This window comes from Musca autumnalis, unplaced genomic scaffold (genome assembly GCF_047663935.1).
Source record: "Musca autumnalis isolate F117 unplaced genomic scaffold, ASM4766393v1 scaffold_5, whole genome shotgun sequence".
NCBI classification, from domain to species: Eukaryota; Metazoa; Arthropoda; class Insecta; order Diptera; family Muscidae; genus Musca; species Musca autumnalis.
The window spans coordinates 28317572-28332259 of NW_027412088.1; the positions used below are offsets into that span (position 1 = coordinate 28317572).

The following is a 14688-nucleotide window of genomic DNA, read 5'->3' on the forward strand; positions in this document are numbered from 1 at the left end:
ATGATATGGAAACATTCAAATTGAAAATCTAACGAGTTTTCATTCATGTTTTTCAAAATATTCAATCAAATGTGAAAAATTATTAGTTTTTAAATTCCAAAAATTTATAGACATTTCCTTATTTTGTTTACATTTATATTCGACACATGGCACAAATACCAGGTAGTGGCATCGTGAAATTTTGAATATGGTATGTCAAAACTTTATGTTGTTGGGGAAATTACAACAAAAATAATTTTTTTATAAAGCGATTTGACATTTCAAATTCGATCAGCTGGTGTGACACCACTACCTGGTAGTTCTGCCATGATTCGACACTAACGTTATGCTGGCCATACACTAACTGCCAAACTGCACTGCCAAATGAACCCCTGGTACCCCTTGCAAGATCTATTTAATTATAATTTCATTTTTAATTAATTTAATTATAATTTCATCATGACCCCTTGTCATGGTACAATAAGAAAGGTAGATGCCTCAGCCCAGCTGATCGAATCTAAAACGTCAAAAAACTATGAATTCGCCATGAAAAACATGATACAATTAGGAAGGTAGATGCATCGGCGAATTGCTACAACAAAGCAACCTTTTTTGTAATGTAAACTGTCAAAATTTTCGCCGAATGGTCTCTTGTTGTCTCTTTTTATCGCTTGTGTTTGTCTTTAAAGTGATGACATGCTATCTCTTACTTACCCAATCATATGGTTATTTGTTTTGATTTTTCATGGCGAATTCCTAGTTTTTTGACGTTTTAGATTCGATCAGCTGGGCTGATGCATCTACCTTCCTAATTGTGCCATGATGAAAAATCAAAACAAAAAACCATATGATTCGGAAAGTAAGAGATAGCATGTCATAGCATGATAGACAAACACAAGCGATAAAAAGAGACAACAAGAGACCATTTGGCGAAAATTTTGACAGTTTACATTACAAAAAAGTTGCTTTGTTGTAGCAATTCGCCGATGCATCTACCTTTCTTATTGTACCATGCCCCTTGTATACGTGTGTGATTGAATAGTGTGTGGCATCATGATGAAATTATAAGGTGGCGTAAAACGGCCAGCTGATTGGTTTCAATCTGTCAAATATTTTGTTATTGTGAATAAATTGTATGAAAACGTAAACAAACATTTTGACATATTGAAGAATGTTCGGCCAAAATAGAGTTGTTGTTGTGCTACTTACGTGACCTGTTAAATAGATCTTGGTGTGGCATGTCTTCAATCCATTTTTCAGAAATGATACATTTTCCTCCAAAAGCACGATTTTGAGTTCAAATTTTCAACAACTTTTTTAATTTGTTCACAAGCAATATTTTGCTATGTTTACATTTACGAAATCCACTCGATTTCCTCTGTCAAATCCATAGGTTAAACGTCAAATGAAATCCAATGGATTTCAGATGAGATTTCATTTGACGTTTGAGCTATGGAATTGACAGATGAAATCGAGTGGATTTCGTAAATGTAAACTTAGCATTTGTTTTTTTTTTTTCAAAAACTGTATGTCGATTGCTTGGAAAATAAACAAAATTCATCGGATTGAAAGGGTTTCATTTACAAAATCAAAACTATTTTGATTTCAATCCTGCTTAAAATACTCACAAATACATTGACAAAAACTTCAAAATGTACTAATACTATTACAAATGCTGTCCTGCATGCCCATAGTGTATGGGCCGCATTACAAACAAAAACAAAATCCTTTGTGGTTGTTGTTGAGTTGTATTTGTTGTAGTACCTACTATAACTGGTTTCATGGTGGAAAAACGAGTTGGCAACCCTGTAATGGCGAAAATGTAAATTTCGGTCGTCGCGGAAATTATCATTTAAATATTGATAAAAAGGCAGTAAATAGTAGATGATTTATGCATAATAGCTTTGTTCCAGAACTAAAAAGTTTTTACAATTTTTACGACTTTTACACATTTTACCGGAAAACCCTTTCTCGTACGCAAAAAAGTTGTAAAATGTTCACTTCTCTTTAAACAAAAATGGCGCTGAATGATGCTCTCTTTAAAAACTTTTTACTCGACAAATTTGAGCGTGTAAAAAATAGTATCATGGATGCCGGCGTCTGATTGGCTGGTACGCCGACTTTGACATTTGTTCCAGCTTTTTTGACGTTTTTTCCATTTTTGCGTTCCCAAACTTTTTGAAAAAAACTTTTGTGTGACAACAATTTTTTCTCTTTTGCTTAGTTTACATTCGGCGTCGTTTCGTGATTTCGAAGGCTTTTAGTGATTTCGCGCGGAATCGTGATTTCGCGCGTATCACAATAAACAAGGTCAATTGCTGCAACAAAAAAATTTTAGTATCAAAATTTGTAAACAATGTGAAAAAAATATTAAATTACTTTGTTACAATGCTATTTATACCCTACACCACACAGTGGTAAGGGGTATTATGTCTTTGTGCATTTGTATGTAACATACAAAAGGAAACGAAATAGACCCATAGTTCCTTTTGGGGATATACATATAATCACTTTCTGAGTCGAATTATGCATGTCCGTCCGTCTGTCTGTCTGACCATGTATTTTTGTTCGCAACGTACAGGTCGCATTTTTTGTCCGATTTAGCTGAAAATTGGGGACTACAACTTTTTTAGCCATAGGAAGATCGCTATTGCTTTTGGTGAAAATCGGTTCAGATTTGGATATAGCTCCCATATATATTTTCGCCCGATTTCACGTATTTGCTGCACCAAACACGCTATATACGTCCAATTTTGATGAAATTTTGAATGTGTGACTGAATTCGGTCTAATAATAAATGTGCCAAATTATATCGAAATCGGTTCAGATTTGGATATAGCTACCATATATATTATCGGCCGATTTCACGTATTTTCTGTACCAAACACACTATATATTTCCGATTTCGATGAAATTTGGAATGTGTGACTGACTTCAGTCTACAAATAAATGTGCCAAATTATATCGAAATCGGTTCAGATTTGGATATAGCTACCATATATATTATCGGCCGATTTCACGTATTTTCTGTACCAAACACACTATATATTTCCGATTTCGATGAAATTTGGAATGTGTGACTGACTTCAGTCTACAAATAAATGTGCCAAGTTATATCGAAAGCGGTTCAGATTTGCATATAGCACCCATATATATTTTCGGCCGATTTCGCGTATTTGCTGCTCCAAACACGATATATAAGTCCGATTTCAATGATATTTGGAATGTGTGACTGAATTCGGTCTGGAAATAAATGTTATATCAAAATCGGTTTAGATCTGGATATAGCTCCGATTTATACTTTACATATTCACAGTGGTGTAGGGTATCATATAGTCGGCCCGCCCGACTTTGATCCTTTCCTTACTGGTTTTCATTGTGTTCTCGTACTTTTTTAATGGTAATGTTAGAAAAAACAGCGAATTGTCAAAAATTGCTTCCCCATACAAATTTCTTAAAAAATAAGGGAACGGAAAAATGACGGAAATTGCAGAAACTCCTGCATAAATGTCAAAATCAACGTGTCAGCTATCATATTAGATGCCAATGAAAATACTTGCTGCTAGTTTCTACTAGGCCAAAATTGTATGGCAGAAAACAGGAGAAGAAGGTGTTATTCGGCGCTACTTTTGTTTAAAGAGAAGTGCAAGTCTTGCTAGATTTCGGAGTACGGGAACGCATTTTTAGCACTAAACGGGAAAACTACTGCAAGTACTAATATTATGCAGGTTCTGAGCACAACTTTTATCTATCAAAATTTATTATTATGATGTCTCAACGATAAAATAATTTTTTTTTTATTTTTTCATTTGTTAGTACTATACACAATTTTTCATATAAAATAATTTTCCAAATAAAGTTGTAAAGTTCTATATTTTTGATCATTAATTCAATTTACAACAACTTGTGAAAATTCATGTTCGATCAGCTGCGCATATGCATCTACCTTGATCATTGTGATATGTTTGAAATCAACAAAAAATAAGTGTAAACATCGGGGTGTATTTCAGGATTTCGTGAAATCCAGTGGATTTTGGAGCGCTAGTGTAAACTTGGCATTTCTCTCTTTTACGAGTTTTACTCATGGTAGAATGATAAAAGGTAGTCGCATCTGTCAAATTTAAGAAAATACAACCCTGTATGTCTGTACGGGAGCGTGTCAAATACAGAACAACAATAATACGGCATGACATTTCATAACAAAAACAAAATAAGTTTGTTTATTTTTTGAAATTATCTGTGAACAATCCAAACAAATCATTTTTATTGTATTTTTGCAACCAGAGATGTTAACGCCGAATCTTTCAGTCATTAATCAAGATTTCTCATCATCACTAAAGAAAACCTAAATATTTCCGCGGATACCGTAATAACAGCGTGAAGGGACTTAAACATCTCGGAATATCAGCAGAAGTCTTCACAATAAGATAAAATATGACACACAACCTAGAGGGATACAATCGAGGCTTCGGATGCTTATAAGTTGGAATATTTAAAAAAGTGTAAAAAACGTCAAAGTTTCTTATGAAAACCGTTTTGGTTAATCAAAAAATCTTTTCCTTAGTGTACCTACACAAAATTTGGTTTGGATAGCGCAATTTTTCTTGAGCAAAACCATACTTCCGGAGATAATGCCCAAAAACCTCAAAAAAGCCAGCCGGAAAAAACGAAACTTGGAAGTACGTAAGATAACCCTCGAATGGTGAAATCGATTTGGTCCAAACGTTGTGGATTGAATTATTTCTTACAGACTCGGATTATGTCCGAATATTGACTATATCGGAGCACTACCTCCCACACAAATCGTGAAAAGTGTACAGTTTAAGTGATCGTTTTTAAGTTTTTGGCATCACCATCATTTTCGGCGGTGGCGAAGCGTAATGTCGGCTAACATTTGTTGAGTATTTCAGCCAATAAAAAACTTCTCTACAAGTGGTGTCGAAAGACACGCTGTCCCATATCATTGACACAATATTCCTTTTCGGGGATGTGGAAACATATCTATTGTGTATGCGGCGCCAGTTACGATGGTACAATTTTTTCGGGGGCAAGTCCATACTTACTGAAAAATTGACCCAATTCATATAGACGTATCTATATCTCTGTTGGCACATCGGACTGATTAAACAAATACGTTTAATTCAATTGTTTGAATCAGAGATAAAAGTAATGTTGTATTTGCTTTTTAAATGCATTAAAAATGCGCAACTATAACGTTTTGAAATACATAAGTTAAGTATTACGGCTTTCTAAAACACAATACTTCAGACATTTGCAAATAAACTGATGTTTCGGAAGTCACCCATCCTTTATTTCCCAACATGTTTTTTATTTTGTTATGCTAACATCATCATATGCATGCGTATGAAGGGGAAGTAGCAGAAATTCACACAAAGCTGCATTTTGGGGAAAGCTAGGGCTTGCTATTAGAAGCAATGTCTCTAAAAGTGTCCATCGATCCCACGTCTTTCAAGAAAGTTATTATTATAAGTTAGGAGTCGTTCGAGTTGGACTTATGGGTACACACATGATATAAGTGGCCTAATCTGGCATAGAATGGTTCTTAGATGGAATAACTCTACTAAACACACTCCGTTTTTTAGATTTATTTTAAAAGGTAGGCACAATTCATTTTTTAGCATATATGTATGTATATTTTATTGCTGTTGGGGGATGTTGGGTGTCAGAGGCTGTTACGTTTAAAACATTGCTTCTAGTGACAAACCCTAGCTCATGTCTGATTTAACTGGACTGTAAATCCTTTGTAGGTCTTTCTCATAATTTCCTCAAGAAATCCACGTCTATTATCTTTTGACGCTCCTCAAAAATCTCCAAGGCAATAATGTTTGTTAATTTTGGGTCCCGGTAATTCCTCTAAAAGCAGCTTCATTGTCGTTTTGGTTATTGTAACAACCTAAAAAAGATCCATGTTTATGTATTTTAGAACATTAACAAATGACCCATTACCGTCACAAATCTTCTTTTTGCACACAAGATCTCATTTTAAAATACATTTATTTAATTATTCAACAATTCGAATTATTTTTTTAGTTTGTAACTGTCATTTATACAAACGTATGTTTGTATGTGTAGACATGTACATACAATCAGTTTGACAATGAATGTACTTCAAATTCGAATTTTGAAAAAAAATTTAATCAGCTGTTAGCATGAAATTACCTTTATGATTCTACCATGAGTTTTACTATTAAAAAGTGGTGGCCACCGTGGTGCAATGGTTAGCACGTCCGCCTTGCACTCAGAAGGTCTGCGGTTCGAATCCCAGGCCAAACAACATCAAATTTTCAACCGTGGCAAAATTCCCCCTCAGTAATGCTGGCGACATTTCCTGAGTATTTAAGCCATGAAAAACTTCTCTACAAGTGGTGTCGTAAGACACGCCGTTCGGACTCGGCAATAATAAGGTCCCATATCATTGAGCCAATATGAATCGGCGTGCACTCATTGATATAAGAGAAGTCTCCCTTGTCCCATCTGGGATGTTTGTGGAACAATATACTATTAAAAAGTCCGGGAACAAAGCTAAAGTTATAAAATCAAATTAATTGAATATTACACTGTTGGAGTTTGCGTGGCTTTTATATGAACTAAATTTTAATAACATCCAAAACCCTACATCATACTAGTGGTTGTTCTTTCAAGAAGAAGAGGAAGAAAAAGAAAGAAAAAAAGGAGAATTTTTTAATAAATTGATGATTAATGTTTGCAGTCTCGTTTCGCACTGAACATCAATTGTCGTTGAATTGTAAACAAACTCTGGAGTTTGCCCGATATTCCAATTAATCATTGAGTATTCCGTTCCGTCTGCTACTCTTGCTTTGTTGCTGGTATTTTCTTGTTTATCTGCTATTGTTTACATCTCCCCAACATATGATTATGGCTCCCAAGAAAAAGGTGTACAAGTGCCCTAAATGCAATATATCTGTGACTGGGTTAGGTTGCTCAGTTTGTGATGACTTTTACCATATTAATTGTTTAAAAATATCAAGAGAGCAACATGCATTTTTGTATAAAAACAAAAATTTTTTTGTTCAAATGTGAAAAATGCATAAAAATAAAAGAAGGCAATTCTAGTAATAGCACTACTATACCACACGACCAAAGCAGTACCTCCTTGCTTACTGTGCCGGATGCCAATAAAAATATAAACATGACAGATGAACTCCGCAAATGCTTCTCTGATCTTAGCTTATCATTGGAGAACCAACAAGCGAATTTCAAGAAGGAACTGCATGGGCAGATTAAAGCTTTTGAGGAAAAAATGTTAAGCCTAATTGATGTTCTTCGAGAGGAAATAAATGAATTCTAAAGTAATGAAATTGGAGCAAGAGCTTAAAAACTGCTATGATATGGCCAAACGTTTAGATGCCTGTCGTTATAATGAAAAACGGGAGTTGCATATCCAGCAGGACATTATGCATAGAAGACTGAATAGAGCAAATGTTGTGGTAAATGGATTACCTGTAGTGGAATTATGTAACTCATTTTTGCTGTTACCGACAAAAATCGGTAAAATTAAATCGCAAAATTATGACTAAAAACATAAAGAAAAGTTGGCATCACTGTTTGTGTCGGTAGAGGCTAGCGACTACTTTTTATTCATCGTTAACTTACCGAAAAATTTCGTTAATTATCGAAATTATAAGCATTTTAATTTTACCGACAATTATCGATAACAGCAAAAATGAGTTACAGAATCCCACTACTGATGGAATTAAAGATCTCAGACAACCGGTTTTAAGGATTGCTTCTATGTGTGGTTTGGAGTTGGGTCCTCTGGATATACAGCACTGCTGTTACTTTTTAAATGGAAAATCTGTATTAATAAAATTCAACTCAGTATTCATTCGTGACACCTTAATGGCAAATTATCATAAAAGAGCCCCGCTGTATTTGCGCGATATTACTGGTGATGATACTGGGAACAGAGTATTTCTGAATGACCACCTGAATGCGACTTCCTCAAAACTAATATATCTTTGCAAAAAAACTAAAATCTACAGGAAAGATACAATATTATAAATTATTTAATGCAGATAAACCTAAGGTGGAAGTTCTTATGCTTGATGGTTCGTGTAAGGAATTGGATATTGATCAGTGTGGGCAAATTTTAGATGAGAGCAACACATCAACACCCGTCTTGTCGACTTGATATATGTATATGTGCACTACTTACTATCTTATAATTTTTAGCTGTTTTTATTCATATTTTATTTAATATTTCCGCACATAAAAATTATTATGAATATTGCCAGAGATAATAATTTTCTAAAAACTGCATTAAGGAATCATAGGGATAACTTGAACATAGGTCATTTTAATTGCCAAAGTTTTAAGGTCAACAAAAATGCATTTAAGATTAATGAAATCAGGGATATTTTGGAAGGGAACTATTTAGATTGCGTAGGGGTGAGTGAGACTTGGCTGAAACCCTACATATCTTACAACGTTGTGAACATACCCGGATATGTTTGTCATAGAAACGACCGGCCAGAACGCAGAGGTGGTGGTGTTGCCATATATGTTTCAGAAAAGATTAAACACAAAATTGTTTTTAGAGGTTCATTATATGGTGTAATGGAATGTATTTTCGCAGAGTTGACTATTGGTAGTAATAAGATTCTGGTTGGTACAGTGTATCTTCCCCATGGACGTATTGGAGTTATTGAGGAGCAGATGTCCGATTTGATAGTGAGGTATGACAATGTTGTATTGATGGGGGATTTTAATACAAATTTGTTTGACCTACAAAAATCAGTTCAAATGAGAAATATATGCAGAAGTTTGAATTTATCTATAGCCCATAACTCAATCCCTACTCACTATGATATTGTACATAACTCCACATCTCTTATTGACTATTTTTTGCTATCTTCTAGTGACAGTCTTCAGCATTCCAGTCAATTTCAATGCCCAGGAATTTCACACCACTCCTTCATTTTTGTGTCATTGCATACATACTTGGTGTCAGTGAAACATGGTGGACAGATAGAGGAGAGTTTAACCCCCTGTTTTTGTAACTTATTTTTTGTTCGTTAGTCTATGTTCGTAATAATTTAGGCATTCACAGCTCAGCCCAAATCCCAAAATGCTATGGTGTATCACTCAGGAAATATGGATGGAATACACAGGAAAGGTGTAGCTATTATAGTCAGAAAAGACATAGCCAATAATGTAGCTGGCTTGATAGCGATGTCAGATAGAGTAATGATGATAAAAATCATAGGAAAACCATTAAATTTAAACATAATTCAAGTTTATGCCCCCACATGTGATGGAAATACATAATAATAATGACATCAACGAAATTATAAAAATTACGAAATCACATGAAATAACGATTATTCAAGGTGACTTTAATGCCAAAATTGGAAGCAAGAAGGTATATGGTATAACAGGAAAATATGGCTTCGAAGAAAGAAATGATAGAGGAGATAGGCTAATAGAGTTCTGTCAAGAAAATAATCTGACAATTACCAACACATTTTTTCGATTACATCCCCGAAGGCTTTACACATGGAAATCGCCACAAGATAATAGAGGAAACATAGTACGGAACCAAATCGATTTTATAATCATCAATAGACGGTTTAGATCCTCTGTGACAAAATGCTCAACCTATCCATGAGCGGACGTACCTTCAGATCACAACCTTCTGATGATGAATATGCGAATAAAACTGGCAGTAATCCGAAAAAAGAAAACATCCTGTAAATTAAACACAGAGAAACTCAACAATCCAACAACAAAAAATGAAATCAAGCACCTCCTAAACCATAAACTTGAAGATATTGATGTGAACGATATGGATAATGTATGGCATAACGTCAAAGAGACAATTTGCAATGTAGCAAACAACTCCCTAGGAAACAGTACAAGAAAAAATCAAAAGGAATGGATAACAGATGAATTCATAAAACTTCGAGAAGAACGAAGCAAATATAAACACGTAGATTACGAAAAATATTGGGAAATTAATAAGGAAATCCGCGCTGCGACACGGGCTGCAAAAAATGTATTACTTAATCAAAAATGCCGAGAAATTGAACACCTCCAATACATGCATGACGACTTCAACCTACATAAAAAGTTGAAAGAAACGGCAGGAATTTACAGAAAAATAGCTCCAGCAATTCTCGTAGATGAAAATAACCAGCCGATCTACGAAGCAACTGAAAAAAAGAATTTATGGAAAAGATATATTAAACAAATGTTCACAGATGAAAATCGATCAGAAAATATAACCGACTTGAATGGTGACGTCACTGGAACCCCTATTACGAGATCAGAGGTGGAACAAGCTCTAACGTCTCTAAAAGACAAGAAAGCAACAGGGCCCGACGAAATCCCCTCAGAAATACTGAAATTAATAGATGGAAATAATATACTATTGATAGTGGAATTATTTAATCACATATATAATACAGGCCAATATCCATATAATTGGCTAATCTCAACCTTTATTACAATACCGAACAAATCAAATGCAAAAAAGTGTTGCGACTACAGACTTATTAGCTTGATGTGCCACATTCTAAAATTGTTTCTTAAGATATTGATGTGAACGATATGGATAATGTATGGCATAACGTCAAAGAGACAATTTGCAATGTAGCAAACAACTCCCTAGGAAACAGTACAAGAAAAAATCAAAAGGAATGGATAACAGATGAATTCATAAAACTTCGAGAAGAACGAAGCAAATATAAACACGTAGATTACGAAAAATATTGGGAAATTTATAAGGAAATCCGCGCTGCGACACGGGCTGCAAAAAATGTATTACTTAATCAAAAATGCCGAGAAATTGAACACCTCCAATACATGCATGACGACTTCAACCTACATAAAAAGTTGAAAGAAACGGCAGGAATTTACAGAAAAATAGCTCCAGCAATTCTCGTAGATGAAAATAACCAGCCGATCTACGAAGCAACTGAAAAAAAGAATTTATGGAAAAGATATATTAAACAAATGTTCACAGATGAAAATCGATCAGAAAATATAACCGACTTGAATGGTGACGTCACTGGAACCCCTATTACGAGATCTGAGGTGGAACAAGCTCTAACGTCTCTAAAAGACAAGAAAGCAACAGGGCCCGACGAAATCCCCTCAGAAATACTGAAATTAATAGATGGAAATAATATACTATTGATAGTGGAATTATTTAATCACATATATAATACAGGCCAATATCCATATAATTGGCTAATCTCAACCTTTATTACAATACCGAACAAATCAAATGCAAAAAAGTGTTGCGACTACAGACTTATTAGCTTGATGTGCCACATTCTAAAATTGTTTCTTAAAATTATGCATAAACGGATATATGCCAAATGTGAAGCTGCTATGGGAAACTCTCAATTTGGGTTCAAAGAGGCTATGGGTACCCGAGAAGCCCTTCACTGCATTCAAGTACTTGTTCAGAAATGTAGAGATGTGCAGAAGGACGTTTTATATGTTTCATTGACTATGGAAAGGCTTTTGACAACGTCCAGCACGATAAATTAATGAATATTCTGAGAGACATTGGTATTGAAGAAAAAGAAATAAGATGCATACAAAACCTGTACTGGAATCAGAAAGCCCGGATAGAAGTAAATGGCGAACTAACTGATGAAATATCAATATCTAAGGGGGTCAGACAAGGATGCATCTTATCACCTCTGCTGTTCAACATATACTCACAAAAGATATTTCATAAATCGATTGAAACTGAACGCATAGGTATAAAAGTGCATGGAAGATTAATAATTAATACACGTTATGCTGATGACACCACACTAATAGCTGGAAACCTATCAGGATTGCAAAAACTATCAGATAGACTCGTTTGCGCATGTAAACGAGCTATATGGCCTTAAAATAAATATAAAGAAGACAAAATATATGGTAATCAGTAGAAAGGATGAAAATTACAATACAACACTCAAAATAACAGATGATACAATCGAACGCGTTAAAACTTTACATACTTGGGAACACTGTTAAACGAACAATGGAACATGTCAAAAGAAACAAAACGTCGTGTGGAGTTAGCCAGAGGTGCTTTCTACAAATATAAGAAAGTTCTTACTAACCATGAATTGAGTCTCTCGACAAAGACCAGACTCGTAAAATGTTATATTTGGTCCACATTATTATATGCAGTAGAGGCTTAGACAATAAAAAAAAGTTGATGAGAAAAAGCTTGAAGCCTCCGAAATATGGGTATACCGTCGCATTGTGAAAATACCTTGGACTGCGCGGGTCACAAATGATGAAGTCTTAAGAAAAATGAATTTGGAACGACAATTGCTGCAACCTTTCAAAAGCTGTAAAATTGCATACCTAGGACATCTCATGGGGAACGATAAGTACAAATTTCTCCAGACCATTATTAAAGGCAATGTTGAAGGAAATCGAGTTCGAGGCAGAAAAGAGTTATCTTCATTTATAGTTGCAATGGAGTTAAAAAATAGAAAATCCAATGATCAGTGGAATTACGGAGACTGTCCGTGACCAATGAAGCACTACTCCCTTAAGAAAAAAATGCTGTATCCTAACATCGTGGACGTACACAGGGTCAAATTGTTAGCAATTTGTTTACTGTTTCAATTTTACTTACAGATGACAACGCCCAATACTATAATTAATGTGCCTAATACCTGAGGTATTAAATATGAATTGTTGTTTTAATGGTCAAAACTAATTGCAGTAAAATGAAATAAACATATTTAGCATTGACTTCATTTATGTTCATTACGTGAGTATGAAATGACTTCATAACATGAATGAAATCCTACGTTTTATCAATGAAATTTGTCATTGATTTTGAACCAACGTAAGGCTTCATTGCATAAATGAAAACGTGTCATTACAACAATGAAAGTATTTTATTGCATTAATTAAAAAGTTTCATTGCATCAATGAAGAAGTTTCATTGCATCAATGAAGGAGTTTCATTGCATTAATGAACAATTTCGTTAATTTTACTTCAATGAAACTCAATGAAACTTTTTTTCAATTATTCAATGAAGCTCTACGTTGGCTCAAAATCAATGACAAATTTCATTGATACAACGTAGGATTTCATTCATATTACGTAGCTTTTTCTTTCAGTATACAACTGTGCCTCTGAGATTAATCCAAATTTCCTACACCTTTTTAAGATATGATCCTGACAAAATGACGCCTTTTGGCATCAAAGCCCCAAACTTTTGGAGGCCTATAACTCTTTTTATACCCTCAGCATTTATGCTAACGAGGGTATATACACTTTCATACGGGCAAAATGTGCCTCATCGAAAAAATTGTGTTAGACCCCAAGTATGTTTGGACGAAATCCGTTTCAGACAATTTGAAGTCGATTTAGCAATGTCCGTCCGTCTGTCTGTCTGGCTGGTGCGCACGATAACTCTCGAACGGATCCACCGATTCGAACCAAATTTCGGGTATCGTAATATTTTGCCTAAACTTGGTTTAAGTTCGAAGATGGGCCATATCGGTCCACTCCTCCTTGTACCTCCCCCACAAAAATTCGAAAATGTTCGGAAAATTTGTGAAGGGAAGTAACCGATTTAGTCCATACTTTACACATCGTGAAATTTCTATCAGACTTAGGGGTAGTTTACACTATATGTAAATGTCATATGACACGAAATAAAAACATTCCCTATCTACCCACGCAGGCAATGTGGAGACGTAATTTTATTACATTTTTGCTGGTGTGGACGCACAAAGTAAATGGCGTAAGGAAAATCCCCAATATTGCACATATTAGCGACTATATAATGATGGAAAATTTCATGTCATATGACATTTACATATAGTGTAAACTACCCCTTAAATGTGGTTCCAATATGGACTCATTCGTTCCACTCATTCGGGTACGTCCCACATAAATTTCGGAAAAGTTCCGTTCAGGACCAGCACACTAATCGCTTTGATTATTGTTGTAAAAACTTGTACAACAAGTTTCATCAGGGGCAAGCCCATACGTCCTGACAAAATAGACAGAAAGGTGCAAAACCCCTATGACACCGTATGCTGTTGTTGGAGCGCAACGGATCTGTCGATTCGGTCCAACATTTGGGCTCCTTAATATTTTGTTCAAACTTAGTTCAAGTTCGAAGGTATGCCATATCGGTTCACTCCCTCAGGTAACTCCCCCACAAAAGTTAAAAATATTCGGAAAAATTGTGCGCGCGATATAGATCAGATTCGAATATGTGTTATATTTTTCCACTCCTTCAGGGACCTCCCACAAAAAATTTCGGATAAATTCATTTTAAGCCCTGCTCTCGAATCACTTTGATTTTTGTAGAATCAACTTTCGTTCGCTGCCTCAATTACGAAGGTAATTCCATACTTCTTGAGAAAACAGTCCGAAAGTGTAAAAAATTCCTATGGCACCATACGTAGTGGCTGGAGAGAACGATAACTCTCGTACTGATCAACCTATTTGTTTCTAAATTTGTCATATTTTGTCCTACTACAACTACCGGTACTTCCCCCAATATTTAAAAATGTCACTAAAATGGTATACACGATATCTCTTGAACGGGCAACCAATTTGGCCATGGCATGACTTCCAAAATAAGATACACATCCGCAACACTTTTGAACTTAAATCCTAATCCACATTTTTGTCGGCAAGTTCAAATGTCCAAAAAGGGCCAAACAAATTCTGAAAAGACTCTA

At 35.0% G+C, this 14688-nt stretch overlaps 1 long non-coding RNA gene across 1 annotated transcript; it reads right to left on the bottom strand.

Annotated features, from left to right (window-relative positions):
- Positions 1–5570: 5570 nt before the first annotated feature.
- LOC141405901 (uncharacterized) lies at positions 5571–7046 on the bottom strand. Its single transcript, XR_012413276.1, has 2 exons — positions 6160–7046; positions 5571–5893 (listed from the first exon to the last, which is right to left on the bottom strand). It is a non-coding gene; the product is annotated as an uncharacterized lncRNA (long non-coding RNA).
- Positions 7047–14688: the final 7642 nt, after the last annotated feature.